Source organism: Helianthus annuus, chromosome 3 (assembly GCF_002127325.2).
Source record: "Helianthus annuus cultivar XRQ/B chromosome 3, HanXRQr2.0-SUNRISE, whole genome shotgun sequence".
Classification (NCBI taxonomy): Eukaryota; Viridiplantae; Streptophyta; class Magnoliopsida; order Asterales; family Asteraceae; genus Helianthus; species Helianthus annuus.
In genome coordinates, this window is record NC_035435.2 from 90,172,869 (window position 1) to 90,189,122 (window position 16,254).

Below are 16,254 nucleotides of genomic sequence, written 5' to 3' on the forward strand. Positions count from 1 at the left end.
GCATGCTTGGAAAAAGAGCAGTGAACTCACCTTAGGGTGCTCGGTGTGTTATGCTATGTTACCCGTCCAAGTTGGTTAACCAAATCCTACCGTGGTTACCAAAGACAATTAGTTGGTATGCACTTAAATCACGTAATTCATATTTACAACACAAGTGTTGTTCAGGCAGCACACACACACCACGTTAAACAAATAGCAATAAGAAATCATGTGTCGCACTAATCATAACATCCTATTGTTGACAACCAATTTCGTGTTCTCTTGCACTACACACCCTAGCAAGTTGTGTGTCGTAACATCACCACAAAACACGTAACATTCATTCGAATCCTTTAAATATTTTCTACATATGTTCATGTATCAAACTATCACCCAACCGATTAGTTTCTTAATCACATACCATACACATAACACTAGACATTTGGGCCACATGGAAATTATATCACCTACTATTACTGTTTGCATTTGGTTATGTGGTTCGTAGTGCTTCTCACCCGAACGCTTACTAGGCCGTCACACCTGGCCTCGTGCCACCTATTTACTACCCGACCCAATAAAACCTATGATCGAGTGATGTGGTTTAAATCAAGGAGTGCAGCCCAAAAGTTAGTAACCCGATAGCATGGTGTGGCCCATTGACTGAGGCCCAACCAGGACCACGTCAAAGCGTGCGGCCCAGCACGTGTTAGGCTTTGTACGGCCCAAGCTAACTGACCTGCGGATCAGTTGTGCAGCCCAACTTGAATCCGATTAGGCTGTGCGACTTATATATGTTTGCGGCCCAATTAAATTGCAATACTTATATGATACACATGATATCAAGAAAGTATTTAATGGGCTGCTACTTTTAATGGATCTCACATGTAATCTGCAACTTTATCAATTCACTATTTATCAAATCAATGTAAACAAGTATATTTTCAATAAGTGGCCGACAATTGGATTAATTGATCTGGACAATTATCTTGAACAGTGTGCAAGCAAAGTGTATTCAATTAATGTCTGACAAATTTTTAGTTAATATGGATTTAATTGGACCGATATACTACTGTACACCAAAATCTATAATGAATCATGTATTTATTACATGCACACATCAATAATAACTTTAGATCTAACCCTTTATTCAAAGTTGCACATGTATACTCACTATATTATCAACAATTGATGCATGATTAATCATGTGCATTAAATCGAACATAACAGTTTGTTTATACAAATCATTCATCAGGATTTCACTATCACATAGTTCATATATCATCGCCAATCCTCCTATCTTCTAAACACAATACTAAAACACATTGATCATAGAACGTAAATCCAATTAGCGATGAGTGCACTAACCGAAGAATTGAGTTAAGCAATCACAGAAGAGACAAGTCCCGCAGACAAGAAAACTTCGAGAGTGGAAGGGGTATATGTCGTCGATCCGAAACAGAGAAGCTAGGGTTGTTATTTCTTTTCCAGAACCATGCCTACGTACTCTCAACTATACATATAATGCGAAACCCTTTGGGGTTTTGGGCCCAGGTACTTCGTGCTTAACCACTCATGTGCGCCGATGTGGGTTAGGGGTAAGATATATGTTTCAAGTGTGTGCGTGTAAACATTATCTCAAAAGTGGCCGACCCAATGTCTATATTTTTTTATTTGGGCTTGCTTAACCAAACATGATTATCACAACAATAAATGTGTGTGCTCTCAAATTGGGTTTTGAGTGATGTGGGCCGAAGAAAGGAAACATGAGAGAGGTGTGGCCTCCAGCCCAAGAGGGTTTACGGCCCATATGTAACAAGTAACTCGCGGCCCAATAGGTTGGTTCTCTAGATTAGCTAAACGACACGTAAAAGTGTATAACGGGTTCTTAAAAGCATACACACATAAACATTTAATAATGCACAAGGTAGGTAAATAAACACAGAAACACACGCTAAGGGTTTGTGGAATTTCAAGTAGGGCTAACCTTTGTTATTCGGGTTGTCACATCATCCCCAATTTGAAAGAAATTTCGTCCCGAAATTTAATAAGTAAGCTAGTCCAAAACGGCCAAAATATTAACTCATGATCCAAAACGACGAGATGTTAACTCAGGATGACTGTGGATTTTCCGCGGGTACCACAAAGACATAGTTACTTTTGATGAGTATCAGAAGTCTTCTAAATCATAATCACTTCTAATGAGTGATGTCTTTATCCGAGACACGATAGCACGCAAGGATATAACCTGATAGATGTATCGGACAGATTACCATATGATTCTTTGTTGAATGAAAGTAGCCCGAGGTTAGCAAAAACTCTGTCCAACAATATCCATCTAGGCATATTAGTCCCCCCATTCAATGTTGCGCAAAGGTATTTCTACCTTTCACCAATGTTGTGTTACTTTCTTCCTAAACGAAGCTATATCCATGTTTAAGGATATTTAAGGTGACCACTATTCTTTATTATCTTTTCAAAGATCATGCCCTGTTTCTCGGGTGCACATCATTCAGTCCAATGCTAGCCTTTGTCGACCTGTCCCGTAGGTCGTGGCTAACAGCTACTTGTGTTGTTCATGTTCATGCTTCGATACTTGCCACGAAAACACTTTCAAAGAGGTAAGTCATACCAAAGATCAATTTACCCATGTGTTAAACATGTTGTGTTGTGTGTACAAGTACTTGTGCCTCATGCTTCGATACTTGCCACGAAAACACTTTCAAAGAGGTAAGTCATAGCAGAGGACCGTGTAGAAAGGACCTGAGGAAAGGCCAGGTGGAAGGGCCTGAGGAAGGACCCTGCAAAAGGACCTAAGGAAAGGCCAGGTGGAAGGGCCTGAGGAAGGACCCGGGGAAGGACCCTGTGGAAGGACCTGGGGAAAGGCCAGGTGGAAGGGCTTGAGAAAGGACCCGTAGAAGGACCCTGTGGAAGGACCTGGGGAAAGACCAGATGGAAGGGCCTTGTACTAGTAAAATATTATTATTTTACAATGGTAAGAATGAGGCATCACTTTACCCAAAAAAGAGTGAGGCATCATTACTCTTTTTTCTTTTTCAAAAAGGAAAGTCACATCAACTATTAAAGTAACTGAGTTTCTTTCACCATTTTTCAAAGTGTACTTTTTTGTTGTAAGATGCTTCTTCTCTCTCTTACTTTTTATTATTTTTATTTTTATCAGCCTTTGATAGTGTAACAACTGCCACTAAAATCAATAATTAGGACGATAATTAGTTAATAAGAAAACCCTAATTGAGACACCCAATTAATTCTGCACTAGCCCTAAAATTTTCAGAATGATCGGAATTAGGATCAGGGCCCCTAAAACTCAAGGGGGGTAAACCCTAGTTTAATATTTATCTAAAAATTTCATTGCACAGTTCTAATTGGCCAATTCCATTGATTCACCAAGGCTAGTCCCGAGCTAGGCAGCCTATGAATTAGACTGCTTAGCTTACGGACCGTAAAGGGTCAGGCTTACGGTCCGTAAGGGAGCCCCAAAAATTACTATAAATAGCCGACATTGGCACTTAACTGTTGAACTTAAAACGACGTAAAAAGCTTCTGTATACGTCGAGATATCCTGAAATCAGTTCACCACACACACACACACGATCACGAGGTGCTGCCACAATCAGGGTAATAACTCGATCGCTATTACGATTCAACGTCCGATCGATTATAACTATCCAACGATTGTCCGAGTGCTGCTCAAATTGAGCTTGTACTTTGTTATTCATTGTGATTTCAACTGGAATGTTTGAGTGCTGTTCGAATTTGGACTATGCTCTGTCATTCGTTGTGAATCCATTGAATTGTTAAGTATCGCACTTGATAATAGTTGTGAAAGTTTAATCTCGTGAATTGACGTAACTGCTGAATTAGTTACTAATCCCGTTTGTGTGTGTGCATTGTTATTTAAATTAGGTTAGCAGGCTAATCAGTAAAGCTTATACTCTGCTCTTAAATCTGCAATGTGAGTCATTCTCTTTTTATCAACTGTTTTACAAAACTCCAAGTTATTTTCAAAGGTTATAATTACAGGGATTAAGTCTATGTAATCACCAAGTTACAGCCGGTATGTGGGGTTTTGTATACATTACTTATTTCCCGTCACACTTGGACAAACGGGTGGCCAAGGGGTGATCTGACCACAGTCACAGACACCATTGGACAAATGGGCTAGCCAATGGATGGTCAAGTGACAAATACTGTGGGTAGTTGGTTTGATATCAGAAACATTGTAATTCCCCTTAATACTGTAGATTATAACAAATGTGTCGTTTTCAGTAAAATGAATGATTCACTCAGTATTTCCCCGCTGACAAAACCTTTTTCAAACATGTTTCAGGTGATCTGGTATGAGCAAAGAAAAGTGCCGTGGAGCACTCCCAACTTAGAAAAGTGGCTCAATGTAAATAAATAAATGAACATGTTTTGAAAATAAAGATTTCCCTGAGAAATCACATTATTGTAAATTTCGGGAATTTATCCCTAAGTTATGAAACGGGCAGTTTGAATTATTAAAAGATCCTGTTTTAAAAAAGAAAAGACTTCCGCTGTCGCCTAAATTAAATACCACGGGATTCCTGTCCCGCGGCTCCTGAAAAGGGTCAAACCGGGTCGGGGGCCGTGACAGATAGTGATGAGTAATTGTCAAAAAATTAAATAAGTATAGGGTTTGACCCTTGTTCTAAATATGTACCGCATGAGCTGTAATTATATCTTAGAGAGTCACATGGTTGTGACAGAAAAGTTTTATTAATTCTCTCCACAAAAATATTATTTTATCATGTCACTTTTCATTCAAAGTATTGCTTTTTGAAAAGTAAAGATCAAATTGGTATGTTAATACCCAATAAGAAATACATGTTGTATATTATGCATTCTTTCTTGTGTATCAATTTTTTGGCAAAGCAAATGTATGCATTATCACGGTGATAAGTATTTGCACACTTCACTAATAATATTTTAAAAGACCATTCCTATTTTGCAAGAATTATGCCTGACGGATGCATCAGCTAAGCATAACAAATTAATAAATGGTAGGCACATATGAGATGTCCTCAAATCTCATCCACCAGTCGATTATTATATTTTAAATAATAATATTGAGGAATAAAAGACTTCAATGCTATAAGAGTATCTTACACATATGGGTTTGTCAGATTGAGTATATGCACATATATAAAAAGAATATTCAGTATTCGATGTGAATATTTTACTAAATTCATCTCTTATATGTTAAAATCAAATATTGTTCATAGGAACTTGCACTATGGAGTATAAAGGGCTTGCTTATTTTTCACTAATCTATTTTATTTTGCACCAGATGAATAGATTAATGGTTGGCAAAAGAGATAAAACCAACAACATAAGCTACACATTAGCTATGTGTACCACACGCAGTAAAACTTGTAACTTTACTTTATTAAATAGGAAAGATATATGATGCCTTCCAGGTATCAATATCGTTGGACTAAGGAGTAATGGCATGTTCAACCTTTATCAAAATATTAAATATTAATATTAATGCTACATGCATTGCCTACTTGTACTTTGTACGTAATTATTTGCATTTTCTATTTTTTAAGGGGTAGAGACAATCTACTGACTTTGCTTCCTCTCGAAGGTTTGCTTCATTTTTTTTTATTTCTTCAACCATATAATGTGAAGGTTTTTGAATGTCTCTAGATCTGCAGTTTCTTGGAACGACATTTACAATCTAGCTTTGACTTTAAAAATTATGAGGATGTCATGCTCAAGAGTGTGCTTATACATACACCATCCATATACCTCAGTTTCAAATATAGAAACGTACTCCTCATGTAATTTCATATAGTTCATATAAGAGATGTGAGACAAGAACGCGGAACCTGTTAACCGGGGTTAAGAATGCAGATCTGAACATCACGTAAGCTAAGCGGGGAGAACAGATCCAGCCGTTTAAATGAAGAGGATAAGACACGCTCGTACTCGGTCCCACGGATGGCGCCAATGTCGAATCCCCAAATCCCTGAAGTCGTTCAGAGGGCTTGGCGGTACTAACCTTAGATTCGGTGAGCTCCGGTTCAGGTTCGTCATTTTGTCGTCATGGTGACAGTTCCTCTTGCGGGGTATCGGGTCTTGGACTGCAGCCACAGGTAGATCTAGTTAGAGGGCCCGAGGGGGTTCACCCCGTGGGCACTCTGACGCTCAAGTCAGTATCATGTATGGCAATGATAGTTATAAGTGCAAGTAAAGAATGTAGTTTAGAGAGAGGGAGCAGGAGTAATATGAGAATAGGGAAGGAAGGAGTAACCTTTTTGTGGGGAAATGTAATATGTGTCTTCTTGTAGAATGGGGTTCTCTTTATATAGTGAGACATTTGGGCCATAGCCCTAATGGGCCGGTCCAAGAGTGGGCTTATCAGGACATGGCCCACTCAAACCAACAAAACATACCGAGAAAGACACAAGTGGGCCCGAGCCCAGCCACCAATCTAGGGCGATGAGCCCAGACAAGGAGCCCAAGTGGGGATCCTCGTCGTCACAATTCATTCAATTTAGTGCCACGTTTTGATTTAATTCTTCAAGTATGATCATTATTCGGTCAAATTCACCTCCAATTTCATTTTAGTTTCAAAATTAATCATCGAATTCGGTTAATTTCTCCTAAAAAGTGTTAGAACAATGACAACACGAAATAAAGCTGATCTTGAGAAGACAACTCTTGAGAAGACGGTTAAAGATCATGTTGTCACGTTGTTGAAGGTTGATGCGTTTATGCAGAAATCTGAGTTAACGGTTGCAAGTCTTAATGCAAATATTCAAGCTCTTTTGTCCAAAATAAATGGAAATTCAATCAGTAGTTCAAGTGGAACTGAAGTTGTTCAGACAACAATGGCCTCGAGCAATAGAAATAAACGTCTGCATCGAGTTGGGAAGATAGACTTTCCAAAGTTTGACGGTAATGAAGTAGATGATTGGGTATACAATTGCGAGCATTTCTTCAATGTAGATGAAACACTTGAGAATTTTAAAGTGAGATATGGTGCAATTCATCTTGAAGGGAAGGCAGTCAAGTGGCATCAAGCTTTCTTGAAAACGAAGACGGTTCCAATTTCAGAAATTACATGGAAAGAGTATTCTGAAGCTATTATGTCTCGATTTTCATCAATGTTATTTGAAGATGTAAGGGACTTTGACTTCATTGGTTCAGACGGGATCACTTGAAGATTTTTGTGATGATTTTGATGCATGTCTATTGAAGGTCTCGATACCAGAACCCTATGCTATAAGCATATTCACAACCGAGCGTGAATTAACGATCACCCGAACAAGAGGATCGTAAGGTATGTAAAATCTTGATGATTAGTGAAGTTGTGAAATATGGACAATCATCCTAATCATGAATTAGGCATGGATTAGAGAAGCTATGGTTACACCAAAGAAAAGGAATTTGATTATTAGGAAGGGTCAAGAGAAAAAGAAATCCCAAACCAAGAGAGTGAGGTTTAACCCGGAAATTCAGGAAATTAACAGTAATCCACCAGGGGAAAATAACTTAGATGAAAAATGGGCAAATCTGTATCTGCTCGCTACCGTAGCAGAAAATGCAAATCTTTAAAGCTTTAAATCTAGAAATATTTACCTCCCAGTAAATAAATAAATAGATCTGAGTGTGTTCTGTTTGCTGTTATGTTGTACAAAATTGGTGTGCAATAAAAATGTTTATTTGTTAAGCTTTGTTCCAAAGTTTTAACTTAGCATTTTGTGCATTTTGCATATATGTCGTACAGCATGAATGAGATGTCGGAAGCATTTCAGAATCTCAACCTCTATCCTGTGCCAATTGAAGTCTCCCACAACTTCACTGGTTACATTGCTGACATAGAGGAACCTCTGGAATTCCAAGCTCCACCGCTGGAAAAAGCAAAACCTAAAAAGAAGAGAAGATATGTAGGGTGGCGAAAGGTGCGCAGAAGGAAACCTAGGAGAATCCCTAAAATAGAAAATCCTGTAAGTGTGAGCAAGGGAAAAGAAATAGAAACCGGAGAAAGTTCCAAACCAGCAGAAATAGGGATAGACCTAAAGCAAAAAGGAATAGAGATCGGAGAAAGCTCTAATCAGTCTGAGGAAATCACATTCCAGGACGAAATAGACCGCCTACTGGATAATTGTGATGTTCTAGAGCCTATCAACGATAATCTCTTCTCTTATGCTGCTACAGCCCAATTCCCAATAAACCTAGGACCAGCTATTCCAGACCCACTAGTTCACACCCGACCATTAGGCCAAATGGAGGAATGGTGGACCAATGACTGGCAATTCCAAAATATAGTTAATAGTCCCTATAGTTTTCTCCCACAATTTGATCCAGAACCTATCCCTAATCCGCCAATGTGCTATGAAAATTTAGCTGAACTACGTCAGTTTGGTGAAGAACTGATAGGCACTGGGAATAGGATCTGGGAAATGGGGGAGCAAATCTCTTGGAAGTACGACGAGAGGGAGCGTCGTTACTGAAACTGCCAGTGAACCAAAAGATAGGAGGGGTTTGGAGAAGTTTGTTTGTATTATAACTAATATAGTAAAACTGATTCTGTAAAATGGGCAATAAAACAATGTAAGATAAAAAGTGTGTATTGAAGCAGGTATAATATATAAAACAAAACAGAAGTCGAGGTATCGACACTTTTGACTATGCTTGCATGTTATACTGATCTATGTGTTTATCTGTGATTGTGGTATTAATAATTAGACACTAATAATTTCTATTAATACTAATTAGCAGATGGAAAACGCTAATAGTGAACCAGTTAATGAAGTAAATCAGTCTGAGCAAAATCAGGAAGATCAATATATAACTAGACAAGATATTGAGCACTTTATTGCTCAAGGGATAGCCAATGCTATTCCAGAAATCGTGGCTGCTGTTCAGAAACCTGCCGAACCACAATTAATTCCTAGTAAACGTATTCCGGAAGATAACGGCAGTAACAGCATAAATGGAGGCGGCAATCATGACGATCATGATCCGCAACAGGCCCCACTCCCTAAGAGAATGAAAGCTGCAACGCCTGGTTGCACTTACAAAGAATTTCTTGCCTGTAAACCCGCAGAATTTGCAGGTAATGAAGAGGCAACTGCAACACTGCGTTGGTTAGAGAAAACCGAAGCAGTAATTGCAATAAGTAAATGTGCTGAAGAAGATCAAGTGATGTATGCATCAAACTTGTTCAAAGAAGGGGCGCTAGAATGGTGGAACACGGTGCTACAAGCAAAAGGAAGAAGAGTGGCCTATGCGATGAATTGGGAAGAATTCAAGAGTCTTGTCGAAAGAAAATTCTGTCCCGAATACGAGAAGGAACAAATGACAAACAAGTTCCTGAGTCATCGTATGTTAGGTGTAGACTGTCGAGGATATACTTCGACATTCTTCGAATATGCGAGAGTGGTACCTTCCCTGGCTTCGCCAGAACCGGTACTTATTTCCCGTTATATTTGGGGATTAATTGGAGAAATCCGTAACATCGTTAAAGCTGCGAAACCACGCACGATTGACGATGCTGTGGAATTAGCTAATACCTTAACCGATGAACTAGTCCGCACCAGAGAAGAAGATCGCAAGAAGGAATTGGCTCAGAAGATTACCCAAGGATTTCGTGTGGGTAATAATAGCAATAAATTCAAGAAAAGAGGAACCGGGCAATACTCGTCACCTCCTTTCTACAGAAATTGCAAAAAGAAACACTATGGACAGTGCAATATATTTTGCAACTTTTGCAAGGCAAAAGGACATCGAGAAGAAGACTGCAGAAGGAAAACAAGAATTTGTTATAACTACAGAGAAACAGGACATTTCCAGTCTGAATGTCCTAAGTTAGCTAAACCAGCAGACAGTAGAGCTAAAACGACTGAAAGAACTACTAAGAAAAATGCACGAGCATTCCAGCTGACCACTCAAGAAGCCGAACTTATTCCAGACGTGATAGCAGGTACGTTCTTAGTGCATAACGTCTATGCAAAAGTATTATTTGATTCTGGTGCAAACCAAAGTTTCATTAATACTGCATTCTGCCAAGCTCTTGACTTACCTCTAACTACCCTTAGGCAGATCTTTACTGTTGAAACGGCAGATGAAAATTCTGTCAACATAGACAAGGTTTTGCAAGAAGGAAAAATAGAATTATTAGGCTATAAGTTTTCTGCAAACCTATTACCTATGAATTTAGCCGGATTCGATGTGGTATTAGGAATGGATTGGTTAATAGCCAACCATGCTCGAATCCTGTGTGATAAGAATTCCATAGAAATCCGTACCCCCACAGGAGAAGTAATATTAATTTCAGGAGATAGACCTCGAAAGCCATTAAATTTATTTCAGTAATGAAATTGGCTAGTTATTCAAGGAAACAAGAAATGGTGTATATGATTTCTGTAATCATTAACACTAAAAGTAAGGAACTTCAGGACATCCCTATAGTTTCAGAATACCCAGATGTTTTTCCAGAAGAATTACCTGGGTTACCACCTCATAGGGAAGTAGAGTTTAGAATTCATTTAATTCCAGGTACTGCACCAATAGCTAAAGCACCTTATCGATTAGCACCTACTGAGATGCTAGAATTGAAAAAGCAATTAGATGAATTACTAAGCAAAGGATTCATACAACCTAGTTCATCCCCTTGGGGTGCACCAGTGTTGTTTGTGAAAAAGAAAGATGGATCAATGAGGATGTGTATCGATTATAGGGAATTGAATAAAGTTACAATTAAGAACCGATACCCATTACCTAGGATTGATGATCTTTTTGATCAATTGCAAGGAGCTAGGTATTTCTCTAAGATAGACTTAAGATCTGGATATCACCAGCTGAAAGTGCAAGAGGAGGACATACCTAAAACTGCTTTCAGAACTAGGTATGGTCATTATGAGTTTACAGTCATGCCCTTTGGATTAACAAATGCTCCAGCTGCATTTATGGACATGATGAATAGGATCTGTAAACCATACTTGGATAAATTTGTAATCGTGTTCATTGATGATATACTCATTTATTCCAAAAGTCAGGAGGAAAATTGTGAGCACTTGCATACACTCTTAACATTGTTAAGAAAGGAAAAGCTTTATGCCAAATTCTCGAAGTGTGAATTCTGGCTACAAGAAGTGCAATTTTTAGGTCATATGGTGAATCACGAAGGAATTCACGTAGATCCTGCTAAAATAGAAGCAATCACGAATTGGAAAGCTCCACGAACGGTTATGGAAGTTAGAAGTTTTCTAGGCTTAGCTGGATACTATAGACGATTTATTAAAGATTTCTCTAGGATAACTGTACCTTTAACTAAGCTAACCTGTAAAGCCGTTAAGTTTGAATGGGGATCTAGACAAGAGGAAGCTTTTAGGATTCTAAAGCACAAATTGACAAATGCTCCAATTTTAGCTTTACCCGAAGGAACTGAGGATTTTGAAGTATACTGTGATGCTTCAAAATTAGGATATGGATGTGTGTTGATGCAACGCAAAAAGGTAATTGCGTATGCCTCTAGGCAATTGAAAAAGCACGAAGAAAATTATACAACTCATGACCTAGAGTTAGGAGCCATAATTTTTGCCCTTAAGATTTGGAGACATTATCTGTGTGGAAGTAAGTTTACTATCTATACGGACCATAAAAGTTTAAGGTATATATTTGGGCAAAAAGAGTTAAATATGAGGCAAAGAAGGTGGATGGAAATCCTAAGTGATTACGACTGTGATATTCAATATCACGAAGGAAAGGCGAATGTAGTCGCAGACGCCTTAAGTCGTAAGTATCATGAAAAGCAAAAGCGAGTTCGTGCTCTTAGGTTAAATCTATAATTAGATTTAATGGAACAAATAAAGGAAGTTCAGGGAACGGCAATCAAGGACAATGTCGAAGGAATGAAAGGTTACCTAAAGGAATTAGAACAAGGAAAAGATGGAATTTGGAGATTCCACAAGAAACGAATTTGGGTACCTAAGCAAGGAGAATTAAGAAATAAGATTTTAGAAGAATCTCATAAATCTAGGTATACTGTACATCCAGGAAATAATAAGATGTACCAAGATTTAAGAAATAATTTTTGGTGGATAGGAATGAAAAAGGATATAGCCGAATACGTATCTAAGTGTCTAACCTGTTCACAAGTTAAAGCCGAACATCAGAAACCTTCAGGACTACTACAACAGTTAGAAATGCCTGTATGGAAATGGGAACTCATAACAATGGATTTTGTTACTAAGTTACCCAAAACCAGAAAAGGTAATGATGCTATTTGGGTAATTGTGGATCGATTAACCAAATCAGCTCATTTTCTACCAATGAAGGAAACCTTTAGCATGGAAAGGTTAGCCAAGTTGTATGTAGATGAAGTAGTATCCTTACATGGAGTCCCACTCTCCATTGTATCGGATAGAGATAGTCGTTTTACTTCCCGTTTCTGGACAAGTTTCCAAGAAGCAATGGGAACTCGACTTAATTTGAGTACTGCATATCATCCTCAAACGGACGGACAAAGTGAAAGGACGATACAAACCCTGGAAGACATGCTCCGAGCATGTGTAATTGACTTTGGTGGTAATTGGGATAGCCATTTACCATTAATTGAATTCTCCTATAACAATAGTTATCATTCGAGCATCGAAGCTGCTCCATTCGAAGCACTGTATGGACGCAAGTGCAGAACTCCCGTTTGTTGGGCAGAGATAGGAGAAAGTCAGTTATCAGGTCCAGAGATTGTGCAAGAAACTACTGACAAGATATCTCAAATCAAGGAAAGACTGAAGACTGCTAGAGATCGTCAGAAGAGTTATGCGGACAATTGCCGTAAGCCATTAGAATTCCAAGTCGGAGATAAAGTACTGTTAAAAGTATCTCCTTGGAAAGGAGTAGTACGATTTGGTAAGAAAGGAAAACTGAGTCCAAGATATGTTGGACCATTCCCAGTGATCCAACGAATAGGACCAGTAGCTTATCGTTTACAACTACCAGAAGAGTTAGCTGGAGTACATGATGTGTTTCATGTATCCAATCTCAAGAAATGTCTATCAGACGAATCCCTGGTAGTACCTCTTCAAGATATAGAGGTAAATGAAAAGCTGAAATTCGTAGAAAAACCCCTACAAATAGAAGATCGGAAGATTAAGTTTCTCAAACACAAACGACTAGTACTAGTAAAAGTCAAATGGGAATCCAAGAGAGGACCAGAATATACTTGGGAACTGGAATCAGAAATAAAGCGAAAGTACCCTCATCTATTTCAGTAAATCTCGAGGACGAGATTTTTCTTAAGGTGGGGAGGTTGTAACAACTGCCACTAAAATCAATAATTAGGACGATAATTAGTTAATAAGAAAACCCTAATTGAGACACTCAATTAATTCTGCACTAGCCCTAAAATTTTCAGAATGATCGGAATTAGGATCAGGGCCCCTAAAACTCAAGGGGGGTAAACCCTAGTTTAATATTTATCTAAAAATTTCGTTGCACAGTTCTAATTGGCCAATTCCATTGATTCACCAAGGCTAGTCCCGAGCTAGGCAGCCTATGAATTAGACTGCTTAGCTTACGGACCGTAAAGAGTCAGGCTTACGGTCCGTAAGAGAGCCCCAAAAATTACTATAAATAGCCGACATTGGCACTTAACTGTTGAACTTAAAACGACGTAAAAAGCTTCTGTATACGTCGAGATATCCTGAAATCAGTTCACCACACACACACACGATCACGAGGTGCTGCCACAATTAGGGTAATAACTCGATCGCTATTACGATTCAACGTCCGATCGATTATAACTATCCAACAATTGTCCGAGTGCTGCTCAAATTGAGCTTGTACTTTGTTATTCATTGTGATTTCAACTTGAATGTTTGAGTGCTGTTCGAATTCGGACTATGCTCTGTCATTCGTTGTGAATCCATTGAATTATTAAGTATCGCACTTGATAATAGTTGTGAAAGTTTAATCTCGTGAATTGACGTAACTGCTGAATTAGTTACTAATCCCGTTGTGTGTGTGCATTGTTATTTAAATTAGGTTAGCAGGCTAATCAGTAAAGCTTATACTCTGCTCGTAAATCTGCAATGTGAGTCATTCTCTTTTTATCAACTGTTTTACAAAACTCCAAGTTATTTTCAAAGGTTATAATTACAGGGATTAAGTTTATGTAATCACCAAGTTACAGCCGGTATGTGGGGTTTTGTATACATTACTTATTTCCCGTCACACTTGGACAAACGGGTGGCCAAGGGGTGATCTGACCACAGTCACAGACACCATTGGACAAATGGGCTAGCCAATGGATGGTCGAGTGACAAATACTGTGGGTAGTTGGTTTGATATCAGAAACATTGTAATTCCCCTTAATACTGTAGATTATAACAAATGTGTCGTTTTCAGTAAAATGAATGATTCACTCAGTATTTCCCCGCTAACAAAACCTTTTTCAAACATGTTTCAGGTGATCTGGTATGAGCAAAGAAAAGTGCCGTGGAGCACTCACAGCTTAGAAAAGTGGCTCAATGTAAATAAATAAATGAACATGTTTTGAAAATAAAGATTTCCCTGAGAAATCACATTATTGTAAATTTCGGGAATTTATCCCTAAGTTATGAAACGGGCAGTTTGAATTATTAAAAGATCCTGTTTTAAAAAGAAAAGACTTCCGCTGTCGCCTAAATTAAATACCACGGGATTCCTGTCCCGCGGCTCCTGAAACGGGTCAAACCGGGTCGGGGGCCGTGACAGATAGTGATGAGTAATTGTCAAAAAATTAAATAAGTATAGGGTTTGACCCTAGTTCTAAATATGTACCGCATGAGCTGTAATTATATCTTAGAGAGTCACATGCTTGTGACAGAAAAGTTTTGTTAATTCTCTCCATAAAAATATTATTTTATCATGTCACTTTTCATTCAAAGTATTGCTTTTTGAAAAGTAAAGATCAAATTGGTATGTTAATACCCAATAAGAAATACATGTTGTATATTATGCATTCTTTCTTGTGTATCAATTTTTTGGCAAAGCAAATGTATGCATTATCTCGGTGATAAGTATTTGCACACTTCACTAATAATATTTTAAAAGACCATTCCTATTTTGCAAGAATTATGCCTGACGGATGCATCAGCTAAGCATAACAAATTAATAAATGGTAGGCACATATGAGATGTCCTCAAATCTCATCCACCAGTCGATTATTATATTTTAAATAATAATATTGAGGAATAAAAGACTTCAATGCTATAAGAGTATCTTAGACATATGGGTTTGTCAGATTGAGTATATGCACATATATAAAAAGAATATTCAGTATTCGATATGAATATTTTACTAAATTCATCTCTTATATGTTAAAATCAAATATTGTTCATAGGAACTTGCACTATGGAGTATAAAGGGCTTGCTTATTTTTCACTAATCTATTTTATTTTGCACCAGATGAATAGATTAATGGTTGGCAAAAGAGATAAAACCAACAACATAAGCTACGCATTAGCTATGTGTACCACACACAGTAAAACTTGTAACTTTACTTTATTAAATAGGAAAGATATATGATGCCTTCCAGGTATCAATATCGTTGGACTAAGGAGTAATGGCATGTTCAACCTTTATCAAAATATTAAATATTAATATTAATGCTACATACATTGCCTACTTGTACTTTGTACGTAATTATTTGCATTTTCTATTTTTTAAGGGGTAGAGACAATCTACTGACTTTGCTTCCTCTCGAAGGTTTGCTTCATTTTTTTTTATTTCTTCAACCATATAATGTGAAGGTTTTTGAATGTCTCTAGATCTGCAGTTTCTTGCAACGACATTTACAATCTAGCTTTGATTTTAAAAATTATGAGGATGTCATGCTCAAGAGTGTGCTTATACATACACCATCCATATACCTCAGTTTCAAATATAGAAACGTACTTCTCATGTGATTTCATATAGTTCATATAAGAGATGTGAGACAAGAACGCAGAACCTGTTAACCGGGGTTAAGAATGCAGATCTGAACATCACGTAAGCTAAGCGGGGAGAACAGATCCAGCCGTTTAAATGAAGAGGCCAAGACACGCTCGTACTCGGTCCCACGGATGGCGCCAATGTCGAATCCCCAAATCCCTGAAGTCGTTCAGAGGGCTTGGCGGTACTAACCTTAGATTCGGTGAGCTCCGGTTCAGGTTCGTCATTTTGTCGTCATGGTGACAGTTCCTCTTGCGGGGTATCGGGTCTTGGACTGCAGCCACAGGTAGATCTAGTTAGAGGGCC